Source organism: Eublepharis macularius, chromosome 18 (assembly GCF_028583425.1).
Source record: "Eublepharis macularius isolate TG4126 chromosome 18, MPM_Emac_v1.0, whole genome shotgun sequence".
NCBI lineage: Eukaryota > Metazoa > Chordata > Lepidosauria > Squamata > Eublepharidae > Eublepharis > Eublepharis macularius.
This window is the reverse complement of record NC_072807.1, coordinates 13238151-13260750: the sequence shown is the minus strand read 5'-3', so window position 1 is coordinate 13260750 and position 22600 is coordinate 13238151. Positions and strand designations below refer to the sequence as shown.

General features: G+C 42.7%; 1 protein-coding gene across 1 annotated transcript in view; it reads right to left on the bottom strand.

The window, feature by feature from the left end:
- CTDSPL2 (CTD small phosphatase like 2) overlaps positions 1–15779 on the bottom strand; it is a 45201-nt gene extending 29422 nt beyond the window's left edge. The window contains exon 1 of the mRNA XM_055002819.1: positions 15533–15779. The gene's annotated coding sequence lies outside the window, so the exon portion shown is untranslated. The remainder of the gene's footprint in view (positions 1–15532) is intronic.
- Positions 15780–22600: the final 6821 nt, after the last annotated feature.

The following is a 22600-nucleotide window of genomic DNA, read 5'->3' as shown; positions in this document are numbered from 1 at the left end:
CCTTACATTTCCAGAAACACTGAAGACATGGAGAAAAATGTTTTCTTTCTCTCTCTTTTTTGGAGAAAGAGGACCAAATAAACATTTATTTGGGGGGGGGGACTGCATCGGACCTAAACTTATCTTACTACTTTAACATAAAACACATGATTTAGTTAACATATAAAACTGTACTACTGGGTATAAATGCCTTAGCTGTCTATAAGCAAAATTTCAAATACATCTAATATTCCATAGATCACCTCCACAACTCTTCAATAGTATATTATCATGCAAACATTATAGCAAACTGTGAATAAAATTACTTACACTTAATAAATAATCTTTGAAAATATGTTGTGTGTCGACACTATACACATTATCATTATCTCAAGTGTGTAGATTGTCTTGAACAACCATCTTCATATTATACCTTCTAAGTGAGCAAAGCCTTGCCTTTGAAAAAAATTTCACTCAGAATTTCCAAGTTTTCAGGGGGGAATCCCACAGGTTTTTCCATTTGTTCCCCAGGGCTTCACATCCCTAGCTGAAAGCAATTCTTCTGTCATGTTTTTATTTAAAACAATAACAAAGTTCTCTATTGACAAAAGGCAGGTCAACCCGATGCATTAAAGAATTTTCTGGAATACTTCACTAAAAATCCTGAGAAACAGGAAGCAAATGAAAAGATCTTACATCACAGGGGGTCACGTGGCACGTGAAATTGCATCTCTGAGTTCACATCTGAAGTAGCCAAAACAAATAGGTTATGGATTCTGGTTGAGACTTGGGGAGGAAGATCGCTCAGTTTTAATTTACTGGAATCAGATCATATTATTGCAAGTCTATTACCAGATTACAAAATGCCTCTCAGGAATTTCCATTAGGATACTGAGGGCACGATCCAGACAAATTAAGTAACTTGATGTCTCATATATCTCAACAGGAGGAAGTTAAAGCATTTGGTTCACAGTGACGACACTATGCTGTCATGTTCTTACTAACTTTGTTTAGACTGTGTGCCTGTCCTCAATATTCCTGGGGAAGTCCATTAATCACCAGTTCAGTATCCAAAACTATTTTTGCTTAGAGCACTACCAACACAGACTTGCATCATCAAAAAACAAAAAAGCCCTCTGTCCCAGAAAAGGAGACCAAAGCTTCAAGTGCCCTCAGGAATACAAATTCCACAGAATTTGTTTTGTTGCAGCAAAAAATTGTGACACTTTAGAATCATAGAATCACGGAATCATAGGGTTGGAAGGGACCTATAGGGTTATCTAATCCAACCCACTGCACAATGAAGGAAATTCACAACTACCCCCACCCCCAACTGCCCCAGTGACCCCTGCTCCATGATCAGAAGATAGCAAAACACCTCCAAGATCCCTAGCCAAACTGGCCTGGGGAAAATTGCTTCCTGACCCAAAAGTGGCAATCGGCCTTACCCTGGGCATGTAGGAAGGGGCCATGAGAAATAAGCACAGATGTAACCCTTCCTGCCCTCTCCCTCATGATCTACCCAAATTCACAGAATCAGCGTTGCTGTCAGGTGGCCATCCAGCCTCTGCTTAAAAACCTCCAAAGGAGAGCCCACCACCTCCCGAGAAAGCCTGTTTCACTGAGGGACCGCTTTGTCAGGAAGTTCTTCCTAATGTTTAACTAAAAGCTCTTTCGATTTAATTTCAGCCTTTTGGTTCTGGTCTGACCTCCTGGGGCAGTGGAAACCAACTCCGCACCATCCCCTATATGACAGCCCTTCAAGTACTTGAAGATGGTTCTCATATATCACCTCAGTCGTTTCCTCTCCAGGTTAAACATTCTGAACTCCTTCAACCTTTCCTCAAAGGACTCGGTCTCCAGACCCCTCAGCATCTTCGTTGCCCTCCTCTGTTTAACGACTAACAGAATAACTGTGGCAGAAGGCTCTGTGGGTCAGAACCCACACCTCACCAGATACGTTCACTCCATGAAGAAATAAACAAAAAAACCCTAAAACTAGTATTAGCTAGTACCATCTATGTTCCATACAGAAAAGAAGAGAAGACTGCACGCACCTGTCTGTGTTTCTGAGCAGCAACCTCTATACCTTGAAAGTTATCCTCTGTGGCATAGTTCCTTCAATTCAGCTGTATGCAAGTGCTGATTTCACATCCTGACTCTCAAGCCTCAGTTATAAATACCTTAATGGTCTTAGCAACAGTTACCTACAATCCTCCTGATGACAGAAGTTTGCTCTTGATGCAACCAGAATTCAGAGCGGTTCTCAGACTTTGTGTGATTTAACACACAAATGAAAATAGATGGACATGTTCATTCAGATGTTCAATAATATCCGATGACATCTACAAAGAAGGCTTGTGGGAGATCATTTGTGGAAGCACAGTTATCAGCATGCTGATGACAGATAGACCCGGGTGTCCTTTCAGATCTGATTCGAGAGAGGGAGGGGGGCTTCTAGACAAGGGACTTGGATCTATGATGCTGGATGAGGATGCACAGGCAAGGGAGATCCAGATGTTGGCTGGGAATGCATCTGATCTTAGCATAGGTCTACTGCTTGAGTTAGATTAAGTTTCATTCCCCTCCTCGACTATGCCTGCGGCTTAGGCGTGCCGTATCTTTCAAGAGGCATCAGGGAGCCAGAGCACATCTTCCCAGCTTAGCACCTCAGAGAACCGAGGTCTAGGAAAAGCAGCAAAATTGAACCAAATCGAATCATATTTACAGCAAGATAAGAGAACAAGCCAAGAGAGAAGAGGAACCTCCCCCAGAAGAGGGCAAGCTATTCATCATGACCACTCAAGCTATTAGTCAGGAGTATTTTGGCATGAAGAATGTGGCTGTCTGGACACTTAGAATGGAGTAAAAGGTTCTCAGTCTACAGTGATATAACTGGAGACTAGATGAAATTTTTCACCACAAATGAAGTAAATTAGACTGTCTCCAGCACGCCCCTGCTTACCCAGGATCCTCCCCTCTATTCCTTATTTGGAAATACAAGTAGGAAACCCACAAGGACTGACAAGAGGGAGATCTAATTTCCCCCTGTATCCTTCCCCTCCCCATACTACTCTTTCCCTTCTGCTGGCAGCCTCCATATCCATTCCCTTTTCCTTCTTCCCATCAACCTATCTTTTTTCTGCCCCCAGGCCTTCAGCTTTATTCATCATTTGCTTCCTGCATTTATACCCCGCCTTTCTCCCAACTGGGAACCCAAAACAGCTTATAACATTCTCCTCTCCTCCATTTTATTCTAACAAGAATCCTATGGCACAGGTTATGCAGCTGGCCAACCATGCAGAGTGGGGACTCAACCTGGGTTTCCCAGATCCCAGTTTTACACTAACCACTATACATACTGCCTCTTATTTCTAGTCATATCATCACATGCCTCTGCCCACTGACCCGCTCTAGTTCCAGAGTGAGGTTAGGACCCTGTTCTCTTCCCTTTGGGATGGTTTTGTTGCTCGGATGCTTGGACCTGTGCTCCACTGGATCTTGGGCAGATTTGCACTGATTGATAGAGATCTCTTCTGATCTACCCTCTTGGTTTACCTCCTTGGCCTTTTGCCATCCCGTCTTGAGTAACACAAGTTATGGTGTATGAGTGCAGCTGAAATATATCAGTGCTGAAACAAGCATTATAGTGTTGGAGTGTGTATTATTGCTATATACTTTACATTATCTCGATTGCTTGAGCGTGCTAGAAGTTCTCCTTAAAAAACTCACTTCGATTTCACCATATTTAAAGTCTCAGTACTTCTTTCAAACTTGCGGTAAGAGCCTCTTCGCTTTGTCAGCAATCCCTGGTGCTGCTTGTACATATCACTACCTACATTGGGCATATTCTTGCAGGCAGGTGTTAAATCTAAGCCAGCAGTTCCTAGAACAAAAGGCAAAAAAAGAGAAGCTTTTCTTCCTTATACTCAGGCTACCAAAGCACGAGGCTGGAACAAAACTGGAAAGTGGACCCTATTCACATAAGATTGATTTCTACAGTACTTCTCTCCAACCACAGATAACAAGCTAACTGGAGGGAACATGTTACACTAGTTGAATTGGTTGCCTGTTGGTTTCTGGTCGACATTCTCAGTAGTGGCTTTGACCTTTACAGCCCTAGAAGCCTGGTGCCAGGATCATTCAAGAACCATCCGCTTAGATGGACCATTATCATCTGCCTCTGAGATCCTTCGCCACTTCCTACTAGAAATCTTTCAGGTAGCCACATAGGACGGCTTTTCAACACTAGCACCAAGGCTGGGAAACCTTCTCCACAGGGAGGCCTGTTTTGTATCCTTCCCAATGGTAGTACAGCATTGCACCCAAACACAAACTTCCAGGGAAAACACACAGGCTTGTGAGCTTGGTGGCTTTTACAAGCCAAAAGGTGGGATATAAATATTTTAAATATGTAAATATATAAGTAGATTTTTCATCAGGACCTAAAGAAATTCTGCACCATTAATAGCTATGCAGCAAACAAAAATTCAACAGATGCACTATTTCCCCTTCATAGAAAAGGTTACACAGTTTTACAGGAATATAGTTTGAATTCTAACCCTCTCTCAAGCTAGAAACACAGAAGAAAAAGAACTGCCTGGTATCAGAAATTACATATTCCACCATATTTTCCTTAAAGAAATAAAGACTCCCTATCCGCTGCTCGAGATCATTGGATCAAAGGAGCTTGAAAGGAAAAAGGAAAGAAATTACATACTGCTGTTACACATATGAACTGCATTCACAATTCACAACAAATCCTAATTAAACAAAGATTTAACTGCATCAGGCACAATCACAGTTTCTTTGTTGTGTTCATGTATACCCCTCCTTCTGCTGTACAGAATTTGAGCGAACACTTCCCATTTTATCAAGTTTTAATTTGCCATAAGGTCTGAATGCAGGAGCAGGAGCAAACTGGAGTTTGTTTCTCCCCATAAGCTAAGGCTTACCAGGCTGTGATCGTGCCTCTGTTTTAATGAGAGTTTCTCATGGTGTCCAAGTATATCTATGGTTTACAAAGGAGTCCAGGTTTTGCCAGTCTTCCACTTCCTTTTTGGTTTGCAGATGCTTTGGGCAGCACATCAGGAAGTAATAAGACTACTAGCTGCACAAGTCTGAGAAACTCTGGAGAGACCAAAAATAGTGACAGAACTCATGACGGATGGGACAACATGGAAAACGGCTTTCTACTTTATAAAGCATTCAGAGAAGTCTTTCTGGTTTCCTTACAGCCATGAAACCCCTCTTCTCTAAAGGGTTCAAGCACTTCTGAGGAGGATGTCAATTATCTGGGTCTTTCTCAGGAACTGCTAGTGGAGATGCCGGGGACTGAACTTGGGGCCTTCTGTTGGCAAAGCCAATACTCTCTGCCTATTGAGCAATGATTGTTCCTCCCTGCAGGTTTCAGATATTTTTCAGCAATCAAAAGAATGAAAGAATCTGCCCCCCAAAACTGGAAAAGCTCCTTTTTCCAATGCTTTTTTTATTCCTCCCACCACATTCTGAGAAAAGCTTTTGCTACACGAGGATGCATTTGCTGCTACAGCCTCTTCTGTATAGAACAAGTTCTGGGAGTTCAATCAATCAACAGGAGTTCGGAAGTGCTGTTGTAATTGGCAGCTGCTGCTGCCTGTCATTGTGTATTTCAGCCCATTAGGCATAGACTTGTGGAGGTTGAAATTGCAGGCATGAGGCAATGCTTCTATGAATACAGCAAACCCTGCATAGCAGACCTGCAAAACATGCCTCCGGATTATGAATTGGGGCAGATTCTAGAGAGAAGCCAGAGGGAGGATGTAGCTAGTAATATTACATTTTTAGTTTTTCTGAGTAATCACTGAAAATATAACATGGGGTATGAGGTCAACATCCAGCAGATACATCCCCAACTAGCTCTACCCAGTCAGGTTGTCACGGGGTGTGATGCACCCCAGAATGCAGGTAGGACTTCTGCCTAAGATGAAAGGAGATGCACTTTCAGATGGACTGAATCACCCACTCTCACAATGATAAAACTGCAATCCAGCAGCATCTTAAAAACTCAGCAAATTGACTTCAGAGGAGACTTGTGAGAGTTGGAACTCATGTCCTCAGATGGAAACACAGCAATAACTGTGCCAATCCCTGTATCTAGGTTTCTGGCTAACGTGAAGCTACATTAACAGTGAAATCCTAAGCAGAGTTACTCCAGTCTAAGACCACTGATTTCAATTGGCTCAGACTGGAGGAACTTTGCTTAGGATTTCACTGTAAGAATGTATGTGTCTGAAAGGCTGCAAGCAGTAATCAGTGGAAATAACAGAATAACCTACTTTACTCGCTTAACATTATAAGTATCGTAGCTAAGACTGAATGGCACACATCAGTTTATCATATTCCCCCTCCCCCATCCTCGAAAAACCCACGTATATGGAAATATTTAAAACATGCAAATTTAAATAAATTTAATCTGACAGGTGATCAGTATAATTCAAAAAACTTTAATAGGTTGTTAGTATGGTTCTACATTAGAGAAAATGCTACGAAGCCACATTTGCTATAATGACAGTTTTATGGTATTCATCCTTTCTTATAATGAATTTTACCAATTTTCCAAATAATTTTAAGATGCTGTATGACAAGTATTATGCATACTCTGCCTTTACTACTGAGACTCAAGGTAGATTACACAGTGTTAGTCAATATTAGTTAGTCAGTAATTAGTGAAATCAAAAAGAGTCCAGTAGCACCTTTAAGACTAACCAATTTTATTTTAGCATAAGCTTTCGAGAATCAAGTTCTCTTCGTCAGATGCCTGATACAGAGACCAATTTTATTTTAGCATAAGCTTTCGAGAATCAAGTTCTCTTCGTCAGATGCCTGATACAGAGATACAGATGCCTGATACAGTCTCTGTATCAGGCATCTGACAAAGAGAACTTGATTCTCGAAAGCTTATGCTAAAATAAAATTGGTTAGTCTTAAAGGTGCTACTGGACTCTTTTTGATTTTGCTACCACAGACTAACACGGCTAACTTCTCTGCATCAGTAATTAGTGGGCTGTAAATGAAAACAAAACCTGTGACTTTCCTGTTGGGATTTTGGAATGAAATAGAAGTTCAGACGTTAAAGATCCACTGCATCCACCAGTACAGAAATTATTGGTGTGAAACTACAATATCTCAAAACACTTCTACGAGAGGAATAAATCTGGAAGGCAGACAAAGTCATGTTACAAAACTAGCGTAACAGAGACAAAATGCCAAAAGCTTCCTTAAAAGTTTTTCACTAGAAGTCATGACCTCAAATAACAACTTTATTGGTATTTTTTAAAAGCTTACTTTAGGCACCTTCATAATTTTAAATAAAATGAAGTGCTGTGAAATAATTATAAGTTCTAGAAAACATTTTAATGGCTTTGACTGTTGTTGCTCCTACATGTTTGTACAAATGGATTTTACAGTGCTTGATGTGTGATTTGTTTTGGGGGGGTTGCTTACTATTAACACTTAGTAATTTGCAAATTACAAGACTGGCACTCTGCAAACACACAGAAGTGAAAGAGTTCCTCCTCAGCTAAACACCTGAGGCATTTCAAAAGCAGTAATCAAAGCCGAGACAAATGCCACTATTTTTAGGGTTGTGTACATTATTTTATGATAGGCTGTATGTTTCTACAATACAGCACCTCTCTAGAGGATCTGATTTGCACCTAAAACACCCCTTTGAATCACATGCACCGCCAGTACAGAAATTATTGGCATGAAACTACAATATCTCAAAAAACCTCTACGGGAGGAACAAATCTGGAAAGCAGACCAAGAGCACTAGGAAGAGTCTCACAGTTGTACTAAATGAAAAAGTCCCAATTGCTGACAGCACAATTCATTCTCTGCTTTATGGGTTTTCAGCAAAGACCAGAACATATTTGATTTTTCTTTATGGCATCATGAGGCAAAGCCCTTCTCCATCAGAGGCCAAATTCTAGCAATGGCCTCTCAGCTCACTGCACCTTCCAATGCTTTTGCTTCTACAGTACTGAGCAGGAAGCAAAATGCAAGCTTGACTATGATGTAGCAAGTCATGCCATATTCTACAGGTCAGCCATATACTGTGCAGTGCAATAATGACCTTACAGATTTGGGGAAATGCCCACTGTGGCCTCACCTGGAAAACGGGCTGGAAAACCCCTTGGAATTTACTTCTGTTAGTATACGCCTCTGAGTAAATTTGAAGGATAACTGTAGTGTCTAATTTTTTGCCTAAACACTGAACATCCTTTTCTTCCTTCAGGGAGACTAAAATTCATTTTATTTAAACTCTGCTCCTAGCCAATACATTTTTTAGTTTGTAAATGACATTCCATTCGCATCACTACCACCAACAGCAATCTTAAATATCCACTAAAAATTAACAAAGGCACCCTTATTTCCAAGCATACATGATATGCTTATCTTCTAAAGAACATTTGCCTATGCCCAGAGCACTCACTGCGGGGACAGGCATTTGTTCCTTCCCAAGCAGAAGGGGGGAAGATGACGGGGAAAAAAGAAAAAGCGAGCAGCATCAGCCGCAAAGTGACTCTGCCCATTAGGAGTCTTGCACGGTAAAGTCATGGGTGAAAATAAGTTACAGACATCCAAACATTCAGGGAAAAAAAAAACGTTGTCCAATCTGAGATCTCAACTAGTGGCATACATAGGTGGGACACAGAAATTAGTCCAGACAGGATGCAGGGTTTACCTAACCATTACTAATTCTCCCTCCTTCAATCCCAATAAATACTACTGCAATTTTTAATCTGTGTTATCATAGCAGTAAAATTTATACTCAACCGTGTCTTTACAATTTTCAGGTACTAATGAAACTATTATTTTTGTTTGTTTTAAAGCCATAGCAATAAAATGTACTCCCAACAATAAGAGTGCGAGTTGTCCTTAGAAACTTACCAACAATGACAAAATGTAACAACAGAATGCCTGTAAACATACAAGTCTCTTTCTTGAAACAAGTGGGCTTCTTGTTTCTATCATGGTGGGACGCGTATCCTTTGACAGAGTGACTGGTGGGATGTAAGATACAAACGGTCGAGCACCACTGGCCTACACTACAGTATGAATGATCTCCCATATGGGAATCACATATATCAGACTTTGCACAAACGTTTCTCAAAAAGAATAATAATAAACAGGTGACACAAAGTACCAACTGCGGGGGGGGGGGGGATACTGAATAGTTACGAAGTATAAATTTTACAACAAATTCTGTGCCATTATGGAAAACATCAATTAGCAAAGAAAGCTAAGATTTGGTGGCAGCTCTGAAACTCCCATGAAAAGCAACAGTTCTTAAACTGTTTTCCTTAATGGCAAATAATTTTACACAGAAAGAGAATACAAACTGGAAAGATTAAAGTGGTGGAAGAAATACTCTTAATTATCTTCTAGCAAACCATCTTTTCCCCTATGCGACATTCTCAGATTACACTCCTCAAAGTTAAGATCGCATAAACCCCCATCTGCCACACTTGGTTCTTTATGACTCTAGCCATTCTGTAGAAAGAGATGTCAACGTTGCATTTAAGAGGACTGCATGGTCTCTACAAATAACTGACGGTACTAATTTCGCACTGTGTAATCTGCCTTGAGTTTCAGTGAGAATGGTGGACTATAAATGATATAAATAAAATAATATATGAACGAGCCTAAGGTCCAAATAAGTGAAACAATTGCCTCTAAGCCATACAACGCATCACTCTTCTGGCTCCTAGTCATACTTACAGCATCTGAGTTTTGTTCACTAAATGTGCCTTTTAGTGGGAAATTAAGTAAAACAAAAGTGATGGGTTTTTTTCTCCTATAAGGGAAAAAAAGTCCTAACCCAACTACATTGGTCCCATGATTTTCACTGGAACTTATTTTCAAATAAGTATGCTTCAGATTGCAAAATAAAAAATCAAGTCCCTAATATTAACAAGTACTGACGGAATTGAAAATGTGTTACCGATACCCAAGGCACCCAAATATAAAATGTCACTATTCCAAAAAAGGAAGTGAACATTTCAAGTCAATGCAACTGCCTAACCTGGGAAAACTCACTGAGTAAAACCAGCACAGGCCCCTATTGGCAACTAATTGTTCGTAGCAACCATCTTCCTTATTAAGCAGAGACCTGTGCTGGTCCAGAAATCAGCTCTGTCCTCTCACTCACCCCTGCAGAAGCCAAAGAGCTCTCATGCTGCCTCTTTCGCAGGACTTGGGCCATCTTCTCCTTATGCACCTCACCATTCAGTGTGACAAAGGAGGGCTCTCTCACCCATTCCTTGCCAGTGTGAACTGCAGTGAAGTTTCTTGTACACCTTAGTATTTGCTTCCTTTTGCCTGTCCTCGCTCACATGCCAAAATAAGCACTTCTTAAGAGAAGAGAGCACTGGGACTATACTAGAATGCAGAGAGGAAGCCACTGGGAAACCTTGGATTTTCCTGGAGCCTTGAATTATTAGTTGCTTGTTTCTACAACAGGCAAGAAATAGATATTCTCTATATCAAACTAAGTTCCATGCCTGGATCCTCCTGAATTTTTAAAATAAGCCATGCAAAGGCCTGATTTGGATGAGGGCAACAGAAAGATCAGAATCCCTCCCTATTAGACTTCCACCATCTAGTCTATTTTTTAATGATGGTTTTAGGTGACAGACTGACTGCTCCTGACTGGTTGACTGCTGCTATTTTTGTATTCTTTTAAATATCTATATTGTATTGCTGTTTTAAACTGTTTTAAAGTGTGCATTTTAATGTAACATTTTTATTGAATGTAATCTGCCCTGAGCCTGCCTGTGCGGGGAGGGCAGAACAAAACAAACAAACAAACAAACAAACAAACAAATAAATGATTACACAAATCAAAACCAACGTCAGGCTGCACTGTTACTGGCTTGCAAAAATACAGGCTGTCTTCCCCCCGCCCCTTTAGGCTAAAACCAGTATGGGGAAGGTGAGGTTCAATATACTGAATGGCACTGGATGGGAGAAACCTACTTTTTCAATACTCCAAAGTGATTTTATTAGCATTTTAAATGGCAGGATCATGAACATCCCTAACTAAAGTAGTAGGGGTTTCCCCCCAAAAAATTCAGAGGGAGGAGGCTTCTTTCCAACAGAAGGCTTTTTTCTTTCAATTTCCCAATAGAAAACTGGAAATTTTGGAGAATACTAAAAAAAAACCCTCCTCTGAAATATCTTCTTTTAGAAAGAGTGAGATACTTAAGACAACATTTTATTCATTCAAAATATGAGGTATAAAGATTTTCATGCTAAGCCAATTGTAGAAAGACTATACTTTATTTTAAAGATTGTTTATTTAAATGTGATTAGTTTTGTCCACAATTAAAATGCTGTAATGTGTACAATGATACTACACTGCTGAAGAGTGCAAAATTTAACAATGTATTTAATGCTGCAAAATCAGTAAAATAAGTCTTAGTTGTTAAATACAGCATTTGCTGTAATTTCCACCCAAATTTCAGCATTTCTGGAAACTTTACATCCCAGCATCTCAACTACTTTGCCACTAAATGCTATAATCTGGAGGAAAGTATCATTTTGTAAACCTTCAATCAATTCAAAATTGTACATCCAAGAAACTCTCCTCTTCTTTGAATTATATAGAAATGGTAGTATTGAACCTTTTCCTAGTTAGAAACATTGGAAATTCAATAGATACTGCAGTTGGATATTGGCCATGCTAGGATGAATGCTCAATTACAACACAGAATGCAAAGAACTAATATCCCCTTTTTAAAAACTATTTTCAAACAATATACTTTCAAAATCAGTGAATGAATAGTTGTTTTAAGATCATTACTGGACCAAACCTCAACTAGAAACAGATTTATCATACGCCATTAAATTTGGGGAAAGATATATTAAAATAGGGGACAAACACTAAAAACTGATCTACCATTTAGTGTTCGGAAATATACAAATATATCATTTAAGCTCTACATCGGCAGCAGTAAATGTTGGAAATATCATCATAATAAATATTGTTTTTTTACAACGCTGATAATTTTGTGGTAAAGCAAAGCGGTATTTTTAATATTGATAATTTGATGCTAGTTTTATGATTGTACTGTATTTTTTATTTTGTGAGCTGCACTGTGCAGATCTCTGGAACAGCCGCATATAAGTTTTCCAAATAAATAAATAGTGGATGCTAAAAATCTGTCCTTTAAATGCAGCACTGAACTTTAATCTCATTTTAGACCCTGAAATGTGCTTAGAAATATATTTAAAAGGAGTAGTTTTAAAGAAACAACAAATGTTAATATTTCATATGATAGCAGTGCCTGCAAGAATAGTGTATGCCAGACAGTGGAAGACCAAATAAGTTTATGTACAGCTGCATATTAAATTATGGCCCTGAGCAAAATCACTTCCTATATGCAAGTTAAAGACGGGCAACAAAAAGCTCCACTGCAAAGATAGATGTGGTTCATAAGTTACTAGAATGCCAAATATATTAAGTTAAAGGGCAATTCCTTCCTGATAGGAAGTCTCTTAGTTCTGCGATTTGTACTCTTAATATAAAACTATATTTGATCCATCTTTCAAATCTTTATACATTTGTATTTTCTTTTTGTGAAGGATGTAAATAAGTTTTTTAAAAATGGATGCTCAAAGACAAAACCAATGTTTGGTGGTGGGGAAGAAAACCATACCTCAAGGAGAACAACTTTGAGATCTCATACATAGGTCATATTTCACAGGAGTCATCTGAAATGCACGTCCTTCGTCTTCCTCTGAGAAGGCAGCAATTAATTCACTTTCCAGAATTCAACTACCCAACCCCAACATGGAAAGGTCTCTTACAGCAGAGACTTGCTGTCTCTACACACTCTTGAAAAACTCCTATTTGCTTAGACTCTTAGACATATAAACATTTAATGCTGTCACCTGAAACTTTGAGGTCTTTCAAGAATCTTACTTGAACACTTTGGATTGAAAGTATTTTCCCAGTTCTGCTCCCAAGATAGCCAAGATTATGCTGCTCGAACTCATTAAGAGTGCAGCAATATGAAGTTGGCAAGTATAAGACAAGGCAATGACTGAAAAGTTTCTCTCTAGCAGCTAATTCATGTCAATTAATTGATTATAAATACTGTATACCTATTACCTGTATACCCCAGGTATACTTGTTTCAAATAGATTTTTAGTCATATACCAATCATTAGAAACAGAGGAGTTAGCCGTTAGTCTGTAGTAGCAAAAATAGAAAAGAGTCCAGTAGCACCTTTAAGACTAACCATCTTTACTGTAGCATAAGCTTTCGAGAATCACAGTTCTCTTCTTCAGATGCATCTGACGAAGAGAACTGTGGTTCTCGATAGCTTATGCTCCAGTAAAGTTGGTTAGTCTTAAAGGTGCTACTGGACTCTTCAATCATTACAAAGGATCACCAAACATCTACTTAACTTTACTCATTATTAGAAAATTGGCTCTCTTATAAATAACTCAGAATTGGTGATGAAACATTAATACAAAAAAATTCCCCAGACCTGTGCAAATGAAAAGGCAACAGAATATACAGTGAAAACATGAGAACACACCATCTTACCAATTATAGGATTGATGTCAACAACAGCATAATTATACTATGCTAGAAAACATTCTTTTATTGCATTTTTTTAAATTTCCCAGTTCCTCTAAGAAGCTCCAGGTAGGATCTATAGTTCTCCCTTCCTAGTTATATCCTCACAACAACTATGAGGTAGGTTGAGAAAGTGACACGACCAAGGTCACCAGGTGAGTTTCATGGCAAGTAGGAACTGAACTTGGATCTTTGAGGGCCTACACCACCCAACTAGCTTTATCGTGTATCTCTTCAAATACTAGATTTTAAACTAGTACGAATAATACATATGCGCCAATAGAATCTGAAATAATTTACCAGGCCTAGAAAATGGGACAAAACAATATTTTGCAGTTCAGAGTTTTCCTAAGTGTGGGAAATCTCTGAGAGGGAGGAAAGGGGCTGGAATCACAGGCTGTTACAGGCTCAGTCTGGCAGTGAGACCACGAAGAGTGATGGAGGTGGGAGAAATCCAGAAGGGAAGCAAAGTGTGACAGGTGGATCCTGTCAAGGTGCTCAAGACACAGGCACTTTAAATATGGCAGGGAGGATTCACAAGACGTGAGAAATACTGGCATACCACACACAAACCAGTGCCACACATCCACAGGGGAAGCCCACTCTTTCCTCTCTCCTTGTTCTGTTTTTGTCGAGTTTTTAAGCCCGCTTAGCTTCCTTCTCAGCACCAAATGAGCTTTCTGGCTCCCCATATCAGTGCTACCAGCACCTGACCCCCAAAGCTCCCAGTCTTTCACTGCTGAGTCATTGCAGCCCAAGAGAGACTTCAGAGATAAAGTTGGAACGCAGGTAAGTACAGAGGTGAGGGGTTTCCATTTGCACATCTGAGCTTCGAAGCAGGCAGAAGCACTGTGAGACACTCGCTGTTTCTGTCTGCTCCAAAGCCCTGGGCAAGAAGAGATAACACGCACCATCCCATCCAGATCTCTGGCATGTACAGGGGACTCGGTGGAAGGGAAGCCAAGCCAAAATGTGTAAGTCGCTAATCACCAAATTAGAAAACACTTTCCTCCAGGCGAGCAAAGCAACTTAGGAGGTGGTGTGTGTGTGTTTCCATGAAACAAGTTTTGTTTTATATTGCAAGTTACACTTATTATTACAGCGGAGAACTGTGACCCTCAAGAGCACTGATAATTCCCTTCCCAAATTCATAACTTGATTATTCCTGTGCAAAATGGACATTTATTAAAGGTATACGTTGTCCTTCCTGGATGCTGGGCTCTCCCTGCCCCCAAACTCACAACCACCCTGCGAGGTAGGCTGAGAGCGAAAGCCGCCCAGTGGGGCTTGTGTCTCGGGCTCCCGAAGCCGGGTCTGCGGCCCTCAGCTCCGCTCCACGCCGGTCCCCGCGAGTAGCGGCGGCGCTTCCCGAGACTCCCGCGACCCGCAGCGGGCGGGCTGCTCTTTCACCTGGCCAGCAGCGCCTTCCAGCCCGGCGTTTGGCCCCCGAGAGGGAAAGCAAAGCTCGGGGCAGACGCGCCACCTGCGACGCCGGGGCTGCCCGGGCAAGAGGCTGGCGGCGACCGGCCGCTGTGATGCGAGGGGGCGCCCGGCAGCCTCATCATAAAGGCCCCTCCGGCTCCGGGGCCACCGCGGGGATGCCGGCGCCCACGGCCCTCTCCGCCTCGGCCCGCAGTTACGTGGCAGCCGCCCGCCCGCGCCGTTCCCGCCGCCCGTTCTCCGGGGGGCGGGGGGGGGTTGCGGGGCCCGGCCCTGCTCCGGCGGCGCTTCCCCTCGGGCTCCTGTTGCGCTCCGGCCCTCCTTTCCCGGGAGGCCTCACTCGGCACATGCTCAGAGGCACTCTCGGGCCCGGCCCCGAGGCGCCCCCTCCGGCCCCGGCCGCCAAGGCCCGTCCTCCCCCCCTGGGCCGCGCGGCCCTGCCCTGCCCCGCGCGCCCGCCCTGCCCTCGGCGGCGGTTACCTGTGAGGCGCGGAGAGGGAGGCGGAGGCGCGGCGCGGGGGAGCCGCCTCCCGCTGTCCGTCCGCCCGCCCGTCAGTTGGCCGCGCGGGGCGCGGATCCCCGGCGGCAGGCCCGGGCCGGGCCCAGAAGGGCCCCCGCGTCGGTCGCGCGCAGCAGCGCCGCCGCCGGGGGCTCCGTCGCCGCTCAGCAGCCCCGGCAGCGGCCAGTCGCCATTTCCCGCCTACCGACCTGCTGCACCGCACGGAAGGACCCGGATGATGACGGGCGGGAGGGGCTGGGAGCCTGCCAGCCAGGGCCGCTGACGCGCCACTGCGCAGGCGCGCCCGGACGGAGCCCGGCAGGGAGGGGGCAGCCGCCCGCCAGAAGCCTCCCGCCCGCTTCGCCTCGCGCACTCGGCTGAGGGGAGGCTGCTCCGGTCAGAAGCGCTTCCCTCAGGCCTGCCCGGCCAGCCCCCCCTCCCCCCCCTCACGCGCGAGCCGCAGGGGCACGGCCCTCAGGCTGCCGCGGCCTTTCGGAGGCCAAGTTCACAAGCGACCGAGCGGCGAGCCTCGGCTCCGAAAAAGAGGCTGCGCTGCGTGTCGGGGAGGCGATCGCGCCACAGGGGCGGCAAAATTAAAGCGCCCAGCAGCGCCTCAAAGATAAACAAAGATGTGTGAGCCGCGCTCAGCTGACTTCCCTCAGAGGCGTCAGCTCGGAGCCCGGGAGCGCCGCATGCAAGCCGGCAACGGGGAAAGGGGAGAAGTTGTCCCTCAGAATACAGCCATTTCGGAGCAGGGGAGGACCACCCCCAATTGCTGAGGGGGAGGATTCAGGGGAAGAAAAACTAGTTAAGGGAAATAGCGCAGGGCATGTAAAGGGGCGTCTGAATTAACAAGAGCAAGAGTCCAGTAGCACTTACAGGATTAACGAAATTGGTGGTAGAGTATGGGCTTCCGTGAGACACAGCTCACTTCTTCAGATACAGAGGAGTTAGCCGTGTTAGTCTGTAGTAGCAAAATCAAAAAGAGTCCAGTAGCACCTTTAAGACTAACCAATTTTATTGTAGCATAAGCTTTCGAGAATCAAGTTCTCTTCATCAGATGCATGGTACCATGCATCTGTACCATGCATCTGACGAAGAGAACTGTGATTCTCGAAAGCTTATGCTACAATAAAATTGGTTAGTCTTAAAGGTGCTACTGGACTCTTTTTGATTCTTCAGATACAGAAGACGTGAGCTGTGGCTCACAAAAGCTTACACCAATTTTGTTAAGTTTTATAGGTGCTACTGGACCTCTTGCTCTTTTTGACTGCTACAGACAAACACTATCCATCTTTTTTTTTTAACACTCTCCATCTTGAATTAATTTCAGTTATACCCCATGTTTCTCCACCACAGAAACCAAAAGAAGCCCACATCAATCTCCATTTTATCTTCACAACCTCCTTGTTGTGGTTAGGCTGCTCAAGACTGATTGGCCAAGCTTTCAGAGTGGATCCTGGTGTGGGCACTCTAACCTCTCTACACTATACTGGCTCTCTTACAATCTCAGGAAAAGGAGGATCATTCAACTTACAGCTAGTACAGAACACCACAGCCCGGCTAGGTGGTGCATGTATGTCACGTTCTTACTGAATGCATATCTTTTATTAGGACTTGTGCAAGCTCTCGAGCTCACCAGAATTCTTCATCAGAGGAGTAAATAAGCAGATTTTTCAGACCTGATGTTATAAACATCATCTGGGAAATGCATGCAGACACAAAATTTGTGAGTGTTAAGTTACAGCAGCATATCAGTCACTCCATCGGCTATCAATCAGTTTACCTGTTTCAATTCAAGGTACTGGTTATTGAAATTCAACTCTACGTTGTTTACAGCATACCTTGTCTTAGACGGTTTGTTGCTCACCTTGTGCTCCTTTAATCCAGACGCTATTGCATTGTCCATTAATTGTCTTACGGTGTTTGATTGCATCATTTAATATTCTGTAATCCACCTTGACTTGCAGGAAGAAAGGTGAGCTACAAATAACCATGGAGGAAACCAAGATTGGGCAGGGCATTCTTTGACTCAAGTTCTAATTCAGTTGCATTCTCCCTTTGAAAGGAAACAATTTTTAGAGCACCAGCAGTACGTCATAAGCAGCACAAAAAAAAGCAGTAACAGGTTAACAGCAAGAACAGCTCATTTCTATACGGTTCTTCTGGACAGATTAGTGTCCATTTAGTGCAGTGGAGGAAAACAACGGGCAACCCTGATGTGGAATTAGAGGAAAGCAACAAGACCAGGGAACCACAACGATATACAAAATTGTTGTTAATCAATCGAAGTGCAAAACATGCAAAAGTGCCAGTGTGAATAAATACAACGATGATTACAATACAATCATATAATACAAAAATACAGAGTCCATCAATCCTGTATTTGTGAGTATGTTTTTGAGGATTGTTTAATATGGAATGTTGAATGAGTAATTGTCTATTATTACAGTGTGTCCAGTCCGAACTGTTATATGCCCAGGATGAAGTGAGTTTCCACTCACGAAACGGGTTAATGAAAAATTGCCTGCATATTCCCGTCGGCGATTTGTGATGTATTATATTAATTTATTGGACTGTCAAAGGAATAACATCTTGCACTACTCCCTACCTACTGGCTGCTTATTACTGTTGACATGTTGCACTTTAAATATGTTGAATGAGTTCTACGGACTTTGAATATCTATTTTGAAATTGTATGTGATATACATTGATGGACTCTGTATTTTTGTATTATATGATTGTATTGTAATCATCGTTGTATTTATTCACATTGGCACTTTTGCATGTTTTGCACTTCGATTAACAACAATTTTGTATATCGTTGTGGTTCATTTAGTGCAGTGAACAAATCAGTGTTATCCCCACAATACAGTTGGGGAGCTGGGGCAGTGGCTTATCCAAGGCTACCTGATGAGTTCATGGCAGTAGTGAGATTTGAACCAGCAGGGTGCTGCATTGAAGCCCAACTACTTAACCAGTATGCTACGCTGGCTCTCCACATTCAGAAATTAATATATTTACATTTATCATATTAAAAACATAGGAGAGGCCTGTTGGATAAGACCAGTGAGCCACCTCTGCCATCCTGCTTCACACACAAGCCATTCAGTTGTCCTAGAAGGTCAACAAACAAGGTGCAGAGGCCAAGGCCTTCCTCGATTTTGCTTCCTAGCCTTAGCATTCTGAATACGGAGGTTCTCTTTTCTCACTGCGATTGGTAGATACGGATGGACTTCTCTTCCATGAATCATCTATCTAACCCCCTTTTAAAAACTTCTTTGCTCCTGGCCATCAGTACATGCACCAGCAGTGAATTCTACAATTTAATTACTTGTTGACTGAAGCAGTATTTGCTTTTGTCTGTCCTGAACCTATTTCCTATTAATATCATGCCCCCACCTCAACTGTAGTATTAAGGGAAGGGAAGAAAAAACTCTTAAGTACTTTCTCTAGCCCATGCCAAATTTTAGAAACGTCTATCCTGTCCACCCTTAGCCATCCTTTTTCTAGACTCAAAAGTCCCAAAATCTTCAGATTCTCTTTTAGAGATAATGTGACCAGAACTGTAGACAGTATTCCAAATGCAGGCGTATCATTCCTGTATGTGAGGGCATTACAATATAGGACGTTTTGTTTTCTGTTCCTTTCCCAATAAAGCATCTATGAAAGATGCTTTATTGCTTAAGAGTTCATCAACTCTGCTGGTACATATGCAAGTACACGGACTGCAATGCTATGCATTTTTACTTGGACACCCATCCTCTTAAACTTACTTCTAAATATACTTGTTCGTCATCCTGACCATGCTTTTGTATTAAAAAGCAATAAATATAAATGAAATTCAGATAAGCATGTGCTGCCAGATCATGTTCATCCTCGCCCAGGGCTTTTTTTCTGGGAAAAGAGGGGGTGGAACTCAGCGGGTTGCCAGCACAGGGGGCAACTCCTGGCAGGAGGTGGTGCCCCTGGTACCACATGCGCATGTGCAAAGTGCGCACACACTCCCAGGACCACACAATGACATCACTTTGGGTCAGCCGGAATAAATTTAAATTGCCCTTGGCAAAAATGGTCACATGGCTGGGGCCCTGCCCCGATCTTCAGTCAGAGGGCACAGCGCGGAGGGCCATCTAAACTCCCCTCTGTCTGGAGATCAGGGGGTAGGGCCCCGGCCATGTGACCATTTTCGAGAGGTGCCGGAACTCCGTTCCTCCGCGTCCCAGCTGAAAAAAAAGCCCTGTCCTCGCCACTTACAAAAATGCAGGTGGTCTTCTCTATGCTGCTTCTAGCATGATGCCACCTAGTGGTTGGAGAGTGACTTGTAGTAATCCTAAATAAATGACCCTACACTGGACTTCCATAGCAGCTTTCCACGGGCCTTGGCAGTAACAATGGGCTAAAAATACATCCCTGGAAAATCAAACATTTGTGCTCCTTATCATTTATTGCATTGTTCACTCACTGTCTTATAGTGTCTGACTACATCATTTTATATTCTGCAATATACCCCGAGTCTCAGTAAGAAGGTAAGATCTTTCCATTTTGCGTATACTTCATGAAAAATCCTCAGGGGTGATGACGGGGTTCTTCTAGGACAGATCAGGGTATGAGTTGCTGAAAGTTCTTTCAGATAAATACTAGCATGGTGTCAAGAAAATCACTACTTTGCAAATCTTCAGGGACTTGTTTCAAGATTTTGACTGATTTCTCTCCATTTAAAGTATCCTACAAATTACTCGGGTAACGGCTTTTTGGTAACAAGCATCCCTCCCTCCAGCAAAAAGGTCTGTTACGTTTTTAAAACGAATACAAGTCAGGGACAGAACTCTGCCGTATCCCCAGGCCCTTGCTGAATTACAAGGCAGCTTGCTTCTTCCTACGATCACAGCTGCCATTCCCTTGCCCTGCCCACTTGCCAGGATTCAGAGGGGAACTAACAGCACCTTCGAGGCTCAACTGAAACTGGTATCAAATTGAGCTGAAAGGCACTCCAAAGTGAGCAGATTCATCAAGGAAGGGCGGGGAGGAGCTGGCCTCTTGCTGTGGCTGGAGGCTACTTCTTACCTCGCCTCTCTGGGTTTGCATTCTGATTGTTCAGATAAATGTTGCTGGTGAAAGAAAACTGGTTATGCTAATGGAGGAGGAGGACAGGAAATCATTGTTTGCGTTACTCTTGCTCTTTCGGGAGGTATGAGATTAAAGAAAGACATCCAAGAAGCTGAACTGCTGCCCTAGCATCTCACAAACAAAGTATGTCTTGGTCTAAGCATAAACCAGAAGAATTCACGTGTTACGGTTCTGCCAGGCCTGATGCCAGAATTCCTTCTCCAACCCAGCAGGTATTTTACTGTTCAATAGATTCTAATTTTATGGACTATTAACAATCACCAGTTCTTTCTCCCAGGCTTGATTTTGAACTAAAGCCCATGCTGAAAACGGAGGATGCAGACTCCTCAATTTATAAGAGGGATATCTGGATAATCAGGAATGCCGTGGGCATTACAGGGGAGAAATGGCAAATAAATCTGGTTACTGAAAACTTTCCTGCCAATATGGAAAGGACGCAGCTCATGCAAATGTAGGTACCTTTTTGCTTCGTGTTTGTGAAGGTTTCTACAATTGAGGAAAAGCTAGGAACCCCTTGAAACTTTGCAGTAGTAGGGCCAATTTTTGGAGTGCATAGTATTTATTTATTTATTCAGTTTATAACAATAGTATAACAAATAGCCCAAGATACTCTCCTGTAACATTTAAAAATTAATTAAAAATTATACTAAGATTTCAAAGATGACGATGGCCACTGAACTGTGGCATTTCTCTGAGATTACTCAGTTTCACACACGTCATTGCTTAGCATATTGTTGCTGCTATTTATAAAACGGATCTTCTCTGGCTTATGAATATTGCCACACTATTATACCCCTGCAGAAGAGGAAATTCTTTCAGGTTTTTGAAACCAACATTGCTCAGAAGGCTAGCTGAATTTAAAGTGGCTGAAATGTGCCACCTTTGTTCGTGTTGAACTGGTACCTGTTTCCATGGCAATGGCATCATACAAAACTCAAACCCAATCTGAAAACACAGCCCCAAGCTAAACCTTACTTTACTCACTCTTAGTGTTTGAAGCTGCCATAGAAACAAATTCAGAGAGCCAGAAACCCTAACAAAAAAAAAACAAGCTACACCTTCAAAATGTATTTTAACGTACAAATCTCTCTCTAGTGTCGTATGTTTAGAACTATATGAAGAGTGCAAGAGTGGGCACATGCTGTGTACATTTTCCAGTCACCTTCTATAGCTCAGGCGTGTATGGTTATAAGGATGCTGCGGAATAGGCAGTGACAGCTATGTACCCTGATAACTTCATGCAGGGTCACCACCTCCCCTTTATCAATTTACCTGCTAGCTCCACTGCAAACACTCTAAATTTACCCTTTGAGGACTGCTGTGTTTCTGCCCAACTCACACTGATAGGACTGGAAAGAAACTTGTGCAGGGGGTGTTGGTTGTGGATCTGAAACCATAGAATCTGCTTATTGTATACCTGTAGCCAGGACTTTTTTTTCTGGGGGGAAAAGGTGGTGGAACTCAGGACCGCACAATGATGTCACTTTGGGTCAGCTGGAACAAGGGGGGAGTTAAACTTTAAAAGTTTAAATTGCCCTTGGCAAAAATGGTCACATGGCCAGTGGCCCGGCCCCGATCTCCAGACAGAGGGCACAGCGCAGAGGGCCATCTAAACTCCCCTCTGTCTGGAGATCAGGAGGCGGGGCCATTGGCCATGTGACCATTTTCAAGACGTGCCGGAACTCCGTTCCACCACGTTCCTGCTGAAAAAAAGCCCTGCCTGTAGCCTTACTACTTTAGATGCATGCTCCAGCATACTGCTTATATGTTTCAAGCTCAAGGGGCATGTAGGAATTACTCCTACCCTTTGCAGCATATATTGCTGCAGAACATTTACTTCTATTTCCTGGAACAAACATGGAGTTTCTCTACTTCTATACCTCTAGGTTGTACTTTTCATAGGGAAACTTAAAGGAAAA